This window comes from Hemibagrus wyckioides, linkage group LG26 (assembly GCF_019097595.1).
Source record: "Hemibagrus wyckioides isolate EC202008001 linkage group LG26, SWU_Hwy_1.0, whole genome shotgun sequence".
NCBI lineage: Eukaryota > Metazoa > Chordata > Actinopteri > Siluriformes > Bagridae > Hemibagrus > Hemibagrus wyckioides.
In genome coordinates this window covers 2,362,474-2,374,133 of record NC_080735.1, presented here as the reverse complement: position 1 = coordinate 2,374,133, position 11,660 = coordinate 2,362,474, and the positions used below count along the sequence as shown (strand labels likewise).

At 36.3% G+C, this 11,660-nt stretch overlaps 1 long non-coding RNA gene across 3 annotated transcripts; it reads right to left on the bottom strand.

Annotated features, from left to right (window-relative positions):
* Nucleotides 1-5,636, bottom strand: LOC131346976 (uncharacterized). Of its 3 annotated transcripts, XR_009203695.1 has the most exons (7): nucleotides 5,482-5,636; nucleotides 3,495-3,578; nucleotides 2,189-2,222; nucleotides 1,858-2,045; nucleotides 1,301-1,737; nucleotides 797-897; nucleotides 1-650 (listed from the first exon to the last, which is right to left on the bottom strand). It is a non-coding gene; the product is annotated as an uncharacterized LOC131346976 (long non-coding RNA). The 3 variants fall into 3 exon arrangements; XR_009203693.1 differs by having other exon boundaries at nucleotides 2-650; nucleotides 1,301-2,045; nucleotides 5,482-5,635; XR_009203694.1 differs by having other exon boundaries at nucleotides 2-650; nucleotides 1,301-2,045; nucleotides 3,495-3,564; nucleotides 5,482-5,635.
* Nucleotides 5,637-11,660: the final 6,024 nt, after the last annotated feature.

Below are 11,660 nucleotides of genomic sequence, written 5' to 3'. Positions count from 1 at the left end.
CTTCACAAAACACTACTACATTACACATAACAGAAAAAAAAAACATAACTATAACATGGAAAATAACCTCAGCTAAGCATAACTATAACATAAAAATCTAGATGACATGCCGTCCGGCCTAAAGGCACACAAACACCATTACATCGACACATAAGCAAAATGTATGAAGGTTACAAGAATAGACATAGAAAACTGATGATTGGTTCATTTTGAATAACAAATTTCTTACTGCTTGTAATTGATTTCTTTGATCACAACAGGAAATTAAAATAAAGGGGAAAAAAAGAGACAGTGATAATAAGAAACATTTCATAAACCATGCCTGTATTGTTCCCCAACATGTTTATCTTTTAGCTTTTTTAGTAACCTGATTGATTTAGAAGTAACGACTATTAGATTTTTAAATATTGTAGATCATTTTATAATGCAGTAACCTGACTGAAGTGTTGGAATCTGCATTACTACTCATGTTGGGAGCTGGATTTAAACGATGGTTGCTGCACTGCATCAGCAGCAACGTTCACAATCTGATCAAGTGCCTTGAGGATCAGAAAATCCATGTCATTCATTGTGTCTATCTCCTCATGGTAGTTCTTCACAGGGAAGATGTGATTCATTGGAATACCCAGCCGATTACTACACTCCTGCATCTGCAGAAATACAAACATATACCACTTTTACTGACAAGAAAAGTTTTAACACTTGGTTTAAAATACAAATAAAAATCTTTATTTAGTTTAATTATGACCACACTTGAAATGTTTAAGTGTGAGGCATTTATATATCCAGTAATTACCTTGTCTTTGATTTTCCTGCTGTAGTAGAGCTTCCTTAGGTCACTGTGAACTAGTGGGCATGCTATATCTGGTCTTGTCATGATGATTACCTGAGGTAGGTCTGTTTGATAGGAGAATTTTTTCAACATAAACAAGAACTTTGTGGCCAAGCTTAAAACTCAATAATACATTTGTTACAGGGTTCAGTGTGTGGTGTGGGTTAGCTGAGTGTTATGAAATGCAAAATAATAGGATGTGCTGGATCAAGTGCTATTTTATAATCTGGTGATTAATAAGTGTGGAAGCTATATTGTTTAATTAATCAACCAAATTTGCAGTGATGAATGCAATTTTTATTACTAGGACTGGATCTTTAGCAATAGTTTTGTAATATTCGCTTGCCATACTCTCATATGTCATTGCATTAAAGTGTAAACAGGCATGAAGAATGATACACTACCTGTACTGCATGAAAGATTTTTCTTTCCTCACTATAACTGATTTATATAATAACACAGGCTTACTCAGATTTGTTGCTTCCTCACGAATTCTTTTTAGTTTAGCAAAGACATCATCATGCATCAGTGATACTTTGTCAGCTGCTATAATGTTGACAAGGCAGAAGGTTTGATCCTCAGTACTTGGGTTGCTCCTGTAGCCAGGATCATTTGGGGACACCGGGCTTAGGGGATTAAACTGAATGTGTGCATGGAAGAAATAATAAATAGGTCTGTAATTCATGTGTTAATATGCAAATATCAATTTCTTCAGTATATTATACATCTTATAGTCAAGCTTTCAAGGCTCTTTTCACTTTGTGTCCTTCCTGAAGAAACCCTTTCATGGCACTGATGATGTCTTCTGAACGTGCACCACCTTCTTCACGTTCAAGTCCCATACTATCATTGAAGACAAAAGGCAAAGGGGAACCATCCTCTCCTTCAATGTAATGGGTTTTATACTAAAAGACAAACTCAAATATATTATTGTTTCTGTTCATTTGTTACTGGTGACTAAATAAAAATCAAAGTGTACCCCAAGCAGCTGTAAATGATGTAATAACAATGAAACAAATACTCACAACTTTGTGAAACTGGTTCCACCTATTCCATCAACTAGAGCCCTAGAGGTGACTCTTCTTTGGAAAGTATTAATGACTGAGTTTATAAAACTGGACTTTCCTGCTCCAACTTCACCAACAACCAGAATCCTGACAAACTTGATTTGTTCAGACTGAAGTTCCTCAGTTTCTGCTCAATTTCACGTTTACTTGTAGCAAAAACAAAACAAATGCAGTATAGTTAGTGCCTCCAGAAAGTATTCACCAACCCTCAATGGTTATTTCTCTGTTTTTCATTATTGCAACATCAAATTTAAGCAGACAAGAATGGGATACAAGATAAGGAACTTACTCCCAAGTCATGGGCCTCCATGGGCTGGTAAATTCTGAAAGACAGTGACATTTAAAATATATCTTCATTTAGTGTACATTTTTAGTAGATTCCACAACATAATCACTATACACAATACAATCTGTCATTTTTTGTGTCATTTTAATTGCACATCTTTATGAAATTAATTTTACAAAATCTTAAAAACTACCTATGGTTATTGATATAGTTTCTAGTTTCTAGTTTGTTTGCCCTACAGACTGATGTACTGGTTTTGTGATTATTGCACATGTTTCCCAACTACAATTTATCTGTTGACTGTTTGGATTAATTTCTTGAATAATTCTCATTTCTCAGTAAATATCTGCACATGAATTCAGCATCTGCCTCCTCTGCCTCACACATGGCCTTGGACCCGCCTCTACGGACGCCTCTACAATCTTTCCCCTTTTGTCAGTGTGAGTTAAATTTGTCTTGCATTAAAGCTTCCAAGCAACCTAGATGGCTTCCCTGGGTAGATCAGGTAAATTTGGGCCAATGATTGCTCTGACCAATCAAACTCACTAACAAGTGGTGATCAGTAGACAACTGTCTCTTTACAAAAGTGTCTAAATCCAAGTTGTATCCAAGTAGAATTCTCTCTTATCCCCTGGGGAAAAACTCCAACTATGAGACCCACAGCCTGGGACCCCACCAGTTGTAAACATAACACCCAAATGTACCCTAAATATCTGCAAATATTCATGAACATTCTCACAAATGCAATATAAACATAAATCCTCTACTGAATGTGTGCTGCAATCCATTTGCTGGAGTTTATTAAACAAAGCTAAACATAAATCAGGAAGACATCCCTAGATGTCCCTCAAATCTGAAACAGAGAAACAAAACCGCAATCCAAAAGCCAGAGAAATGGTCAGACACATGACACAGGACAGGCTTGGTATGCAGGAGGACTGACAATAATTTGCAGTATGTCTTATGTGAACATGTTTTAAATAGGAAGTGAACTTTAGTGCAGAAAGTGGAATCAGAATTTAGGTGATGGCTCCCTCTGGTGGAAGGATCCATGGAGCCATGTTACATTTTTTTAATTTTTTTAATTTTTTTATTGAGATTTATTCGAAAAGGACCATTTACAATTATAAACATAAGTGTAATAACATACACATAAACAAAAACATAATAACATACATTTAATGCATCGTACCGAATTTAGACAAAAGGCTAATTTTCATCCGCGGCTGAATGAATGAATGAATGAATGAATGAATGAATGAATGAATGAATGAAAAGACATTTGCACTTGCATCTGGAATGGAATTACCTGGTCTTTCTGGTGGTGGCAACGATGATTTGGACCCCGAATGTCCCATTTCTCTTCAATCAATTGAATTCTGCAAAAAAATTCCTGATGAGAAATAATTCAAATAAACAATTAATGAAATAATGATTTATTTAAATTAAAGAATCAAAAGATAGTTTGTTTTTATTCACAAAATAAAACCAGAATTCAACAGTAAGTCCTTGTATGTCTAGGCTTTTCAGTTACAACATCTCTGTAACTATACGCCGATCGGCCATAACGTTATGACCACCTGCCTAATATTGTGTTGGTCCCCTTTTTGCTGACAAACAGCCCTGGCCTATTAAGATACTGACCGCTGCAGCCTGGAAACACCCCACAAGAGCTGCAGTTTTGGAGAAGCTCTGATCCAGTGGTCTAGCCATCACAATTTGGCCCTTGTCTAAACTCGCTCAAATTCTTACACTTGCCCATTTTTCCTGCTTTTAACACATCAATTTGGACAAAATGTTGATTTGCTGCCTAATATATCCCACCCACTAACAGGTGCCATGATGAGGAGGTCATCAGTCTTATTCACTTCACCGGTCAGTGGTCAGAATGTTATTGCTGATCAGGGTATATTGCAGTAATATATTTGAACATGCAGCTAAATTTCATGAATAGATTTTCAGGGCACATTTTCACATTTACATTAGTATACATTTTTAAATAAACTGTCAGTTTGTGTACCCACTTAAAATATACACATACATTAATATATATATAAATTATGTGTATAATATATACATGTATAAATGGTAATATTTTAACTCCCCCTGAAATGGATTTGCTTTCAGAACACCTCAGAACTGCTGACATGTATATGAACAAAGAACAACAACTAACTAATAATAATAATAATAATAATAATAATAATAATAATAATAATAATAATAATAATAATAATTCTATATTTAGAAACAGTGAGTGCTGTACTGAAAAGCATCCTGCAAGGGGTGAGTTGATTTAAAGCAGGTTCCAGTGTATAAATGATTTGGTCATCAGCAAGGAAATGTATCTGGAGTTCTTCCATGACCTAAAACATTCATGACAATAAGATGGGGGCTAAAATAGATCCTTGTGGAACACCTTTATTTCTGGCATAAAAGGATAATAGACCATAATTATTCAAATCAAAAATGTCTCCACCCTTTAATAGAGAGATCAATAGATAATTTCCAGATACATTATTAACTTAAATGAGAACTGAAGAGCCTGCAATAATATCTGCACAAATTAAAAGCAGATCCAGATGTTTTGTTGTGTTTTTTTTTTTGTTTTTTTTTGAACAATCTAGGGTCACTAGAGTACATTGGCCTTGTTTCCTTTTCAGGATATACCCTACTGTTGGAATAAAAAAAGTTGAGCCAGCAGAAATATCTGCAATATTGGAAAGCTAATAGTCACATGTTGAATTTTGTGTTCATTTTGTGGATTTATGTCTTAATATTCTAGTCCAATCCAAAGGGTTATTTGTTTTGTTTTGTTTTGTTTTGTTTTTTTTTTGGTTAGGCCACAGCAGCATCTCCTCTGATGAACGAGGAAATAGAGTCACTGAAACATTATGACTTATCTTAAATCAACATTAGCCATTTGTGAGACAATATCCAAATCACTGTAATAAATATCATGCAAAGAAATCATGTTCATGAAAATGTTTCAATTGTCTTTTAGCTAAAACATGCTGTACTTTTAGAGAGAAATCTTCAAGTTTCTAACACAACTGTAAAGAGGACATGTAAACAGCCAACACCTTGAGGACTGCAGAAATGCATTGTGTAAAAAAAAAAGCTTAGACAAGGTGGAAATCCAGAACGTGCCCCAATATATCAATGAATTCAGTGTAAGAAAAATAAACAATAAACTTTTTGCCAGATTTCCAGACAGCATTAGGACTAAGTCATGCATTTAGCCATTGTTAAATGTTTTACGACTTTTTTAAGGTCCCTGAAGCAGCTGTACTCACAGTTTATAGTTGCGTAGCTCCACTTTTATTTCAGTGTCCCTTCACAGTATTAATCTTCTCCTACCACCTTCCAGGTTTTCTGCAAGATGCTGATACCGCCACCTACTGACATGAGACTCTAAACTGAAACCGAAAGCAAATATACACTACTGTGCATAAGTCTTAGGTCCCTTATTTTTTATATATACTATATAGTAGTATAGTATAGTATATTTTTTGTGATATGTCTAATATTTCATAACTTCTGAATTATTGGATCAGTACAAAAACGTTTTCTTCCAAATGGTACTTTAATAAAGACAAAGTTGCCCCAAAAAAGGCTTGGCCAATGGGCTGCTTGCAGTCAAGGATTGTTTTTCAGACACATTTCCCTTTTGAAAATGTGGTTGTCGAGTTTCCGGCTGCAGTGGTTGTTTTGATCAGTACCGTCTTCCTGTGTTATATGATCAAACAGATGTACACTGCTTCTGATAATACCGTGCTGTAGATGTCCTTGTACTTGTGTTTGTAAGAAGAAGCATATAGTACAATTTCTTTCTCCAGGCTGATGAGTTCATAGCAGTGGTCAAAACACAGAGATTTATGTGCTTGTTTGTTTACAGATTTAAAAAAAATAATTTGACACATTTTATAAAAGTTAGTACAGATATAGAAATATACATAATTCTGTTATGTGAAATGTGAAAAAAAGGGCCCTTTCACATGATGTGAGGGGATTTCCAGGAACAGCTGTCACACAGTGGTTTAGTTGTATATATTCAGAGTACTGCATAACCTCAAATGTTTATTAAATATAGAAGCATACTATTTCTCTATTACACGTTCATTCATGATCAAATCCTTTAGAAAATCTTGATTCAGTTCTGTTTGATTTCCATTTGTTAAATGTGTTTTCTTGCAGTTGCAGAAGAAAACAATGTCACTGAGACAGATTGTGTGCATGTCCTAAGATATAAATGCATGGCCAAAAGATCTGTGCCATTCATTCACTTCAAAGTCAGTTAGGTCCTCTAATGTGTATAGAACAGAGGTAATTGATTAGAAGCTCTTATTCACTATATCAGATGTTGATGTATGCAATATATTTAAACAGTCAGATTCACTGAACTGATGTGATGACTTAAAGATTGTATTAAAGACTTTACTTTTAGAGCCAGGGCCTTTTTCTCCTTGATACCATGATCCTCAGTCAAGAAAAGAAGATTGTGGACCTCTACATGTCTGGTTCATCCTTATGAGGAAAATTGAAGGTATCATGCACATCTGTACAAATAACTCTATGGAAAATATGCATAAATAGATCAATCTCTTACAGGCTCCCTACATGCAGTGCATCATTCAGAACAAACCCCAAGACAACAAATAAATTGCTGAAGGAGCTGGAGGCATCAAGTACCAAATATATCCATCATACATGTGTATCCAGCAGAAGAATAAACCAAATATTAAACATTTTGTAAGCAAGAATCAAATCTAATCAAAGTTGAATACTACTGATTAAGTCATTATTATTATTATTATTATTATTATTATTATTATTATTATTATTATTATTATTATTATTATTATATTGTTATTCTCAAGCATTAAAATGTAAATAAAAACACTAGTACAAGCTTTCACTAGTAATCACAGACACATATTACAATTTTATGACTTTGTTTTAGTAGCCTGTGGCTGTATTTGGTTGATATTCGTGATTAATATACGAGCTACCAGGGGCGTATATAGGATTTGAAAACATCAGGGGCTAATTGAGGAGAGGGGGTAAGTAAGAATTACATGTTTTGTAAGGGCATTTTTATGTAATATTGTTTAATAATAAACACAAATTAACATAAACAGTATGCAACTTTAGAAAATTTAATTCAATCTTTTTTCTGACTCCTCCCATCATTTCAGTCTTAAAAAAGGAGCTACTAAAAAAGGAGTTCATTAAATTCATGACATTTTCTCTCTCACAGGTATGCCATGCAATATTATCTCTTACTGCGTGTGTGTGAAGCTGTGCCGTGCAGATCCTTTATTATTACTATTATTTTACAATAATCTATATTATACATGCACCTATTATTTCATTCCTGATTTCTGCTGTCACTACTGTAGGAATTATTCTTTGTTCATTTTTTAAATTTTTTTACAGCTTCTCTTCTCTTATTGTTCTCTCATCTCTCATTCTCTCATCTGTCTTACTGCTTGTATCTTGTCTACTTCATGCTCTTGGTGACTTTTCTATACTATTTTTTTGAGGGTGGAATCATCAGAGAGTATCTCAGAGACTTGAGCAAAACGGTCAGTTATCATACTAGTATTTCTAGTGCTGAGAATTCCTTTATCAATAAACAGAACAGCCGAATGATGGAGTCTGTTCTGGTCCAAGTCATGTCTGTATTTTAACTTAAATACTGCATTAGTGGAATAATAGAAAGTCATGAGGTTCAGACTGTAATGTCTTAGTGCTTTAACAGTTTAGATTTTATTTAGAACTATCTTTAGGATGATTTAATTTAAGGCTTTTGTTCGTCTTGGGTATGGAATAATGTTCTAAAGGGTCCTGTATGTCAGGGGTTTTCAGAATCAGAGACAGTGGGCCTCCTTTTTAACACAACATACATTTGTTAGCGACTTTTATCAACTGTGTTAACATTAAATATTAGAAGTTAGACTTTTATCTGAATAATAAGATTGTTGTGTTTTCTGACATTTTTATTGCTGTCCCGCTTAAGGGCTGTAAGGTGTTTAAGTCACGTGGTGTGAAAGCGGCGCTGTGCAGACCGACAGGTGTAGGACATTAAAGTATCGCGAGAGCGGGTCTAGAGCATATTCGTGTGTGTGTGTGTGTGTGCGTGTGTGTGTGTGTGTGTGTGTGTGTGTGTGCGCGCGCGCGCGCGAGAGAGAGAGAGAGAGAGAGAGAGAGAGATGTCAGTCAAAATCGTGTACAGTAAACGGCAGCAGTGCTCTAATAAAACGATCAACATTTCATTAATTCCTCTACACTCCGGTGGAAAATGCGGGATAAAACATCCGGGGCTAGATTAAAAACATCTGGGGCTCGAGCCCCGAATGAATAGCCCTAGTGACGCCCCTGCGAGCTACATAAAGATTCGATGATAAATAGAGACCAATATCTCAATTCTTTTTTCAGATGGATTCTTTAGCAGATTCTCAGATGTTACCTGCTTTGAAGTTATCGTTAACAAATCCTGCAACTGCCTTTAATGCCATCAGAATAAGCGTATCTTTTTTGTCATTTGTTTCCCTCTCCTCAAGATAGTTGCTCACTGGGAAGATGCATTTCAGGGGTGGACCAAGTCTTTGGCTGCATTCCTTCATCTAGACATACAGAAAATGCAGACAGTCATGGGAAAAAAATAATATATATATATATATAACCCTGTCATTTGCACAAGAAAGCAGAAAAGGGGATGTATTATGAATGTATTATTAGAGAAATTAAAGAAATTAGAGAAATTAAGCAGAAAATAGGATAATATATGTGTAAGATGTACATCAATAAACCAATTCCTTGATTTTACTGCTTTTGTAAACCTCAGCTAGATCCTTCTTAACCAGTGAGCAGACATCAGCATCAATTTTCGTCATCAGACCCACATGAGGGATGCCTGGTGTTCACAGTAAAAAAAAATGATGTAATGTAAATGATTATAATTATAATATTATAATTTTTCGTATTATCAGTCTTAAAACAGGAAGGAACAATTTCAGACATATTTCAGACCCTGTTTGGATCAATTCCAACATCCTCTTAGTTTATCTTCTGGCTAGAGCTAACATTCAGCCACACACTCTTAAAATAAGAGGCCAAAACATTTCAGACAGACAAAAAGGCACACAACCCAAAACCATCACCTAGTATTGAAAGACTCAAAAGAGCTTCATGACAACCAAACAAGGGTCATTAATTTTTCTTTTCTTTTCTTTTCTCTCTTTCTTTCTGACTGTCTTTCTTTCTTTCCTTCCTTCCTTCCTTCCTTCCTTCCTCCCTCCCTACCTTCCTTCTTAGGTTGGCTCCTAGTTGTCTAAAAAGAAAGAAACTAGAGGACACCACAGTCATTTTATATAAGCTTGACACCCTTGAATAACCAAACAACAAATATATACTCATCTACAAAAACTTAATACACAGTAAATGTTCAATAAAAGTAAATCCACAGAAAACTACAAATATAATAATGTAATAAATGTAAGATGTTTCATGTTGTTATATTATATATCACATCACTTTGTAACTCACCCAATCTTTGGGCAGTATTGCTGACAGTTTTCATCTTCTGAATCACCTCCTTATTCATTAGGGAAATGCTGTTTGCAGACACTACGCTGACCAAACAGTGCACTTTGTCATTTGGACTGGGTTTGTGTAAGTAGGCTGGAATGGTATCAGTCAGTGGAGAGGCAGGATTAAACTGAGGAAAAGAAAGGAAAGTAAAAAGAAATGAAAGAATCAGTACTGATTTTTCAAAAAAGTGCCAATCATTCATTCACATCTGTAGTTGTAGATAATATATTGTATATTTTGTGAGTAAAGAACAGATTAACAAATTAATTACCTTGAATTTAGAAACATAAGATTTAATTGTTTATTCTTTTTCTTACCATGTAGCCATCTGTGGCCATGCAATGCATTAATGATACCATCAGGATGAATTCCATCTTTCTCACAATCTTCCAGACCCATAACATCATTGAGGACAAATGGCAAGTTCACAGAATCTTTGTCAGTGACTTTGTATGTTTTGTACTGTAAACAGAAAATGAAATAAAAGTGCAATAAAAGCCTGAGTGAAGAAGTGAAATCCAATCCTATCTGAACATTTTCAGGTGCAGGTTTTCATTTCAACCAAGCAGAAGCTACACCTGAGACTACTGAAAGCCAAGATGAACCTTGGAACCTGCTTGATTGGAATGAAAACCTGCACCCACACTGGCCTTTTGAAGATAAGCTTGGACACCCCTGGACTAAATGATGATATACTATACTCTGAGATCCAACTCAGAGTAATCACGTACCCCAACCGCCCATGTGTCGTGGAGGTCAACACGTCCAGCTGTGGCATCTGGGAAGTACTCTCTCAGTGACATGACACCCTGAACAAGCTCATCCCCTTCATATACTTCCTGAGAAACCCAGTAGAGAGCAACTGTGATGTAGGTAACAGGGAACTGCTATCAATAAAAGAAGTACTGGAGGAATGCAGGCACTGGCTGGAGGGGCATGGCATCCATTTCAACTTATCATAGACCATCGGAACCTGGAGTACATTAAAAATGCTAAGAGACTTAACCTCCATCAGGCCTGTTGGGCTCTCTTCTTCATCAGATACCATTTCACTGTGATTTACCACCCCAGCTCCAAGAACAGCAAAGTCCTCTCCCGTCGCCATGACCCTATTGACAACCCATAATGCCAGAGCCCATCTTACCACCATCCTGGTGGGACATCATGGAGGTCATTCAGTGTGCAATAGCCAACGAGACAATTCCTTTGGGATGCCCAGCCACCAGGCAGTTTCACCCCCAAGCCAATGGACAAGCCAAGCACACCAACCAGGAACTGGGCCACTTCATAAGTATTTATTGCAGCCGAGAACAACAGAGTTGGAGTGAGTTCCACATCTGGGCCAAATACGCCCAACACTCGCTCCTTCACTGGTCACCCTGTTCCCATATATCCTGGGATATCATCCCCCTCTCATTCCTAGTTCAAGTGAGACCATCAGTGTGCCAGCCATAGGGCAGTGCGCTGTCAGGAGAACCAGGCCAACCATTGTAGATGCCCACAACACCATACCAAACAACTCCGAGGGTGTGGCTCTCCTCCAGGATGTCAAACTCAGACTACCAAGCAGAAAACTCAGCCCACACTTTATAGGGCCCTTAAAAATCACTAGCCAGATTAACCCAGTCACCTACTTCCTGGAGTTACCACCTCACTACTGCATTTCCCCATCATTTCACAGAGGAAGCCTTAACCCAAGTATTGAGTAGACCGGGTTTACAGACACTTCTGGGTTCTAGCATTTCTAACCATGCGTTTCCCTACTTTGTGTACTTTTGGTTTGGTGTGATCTGTGATTAAATTATTCGTGTTTTTTTATCTCTGCCTGCTTATTTACCACTGCATTTTGGATTATGTTTTCACTTTGACTGCCTTGGAA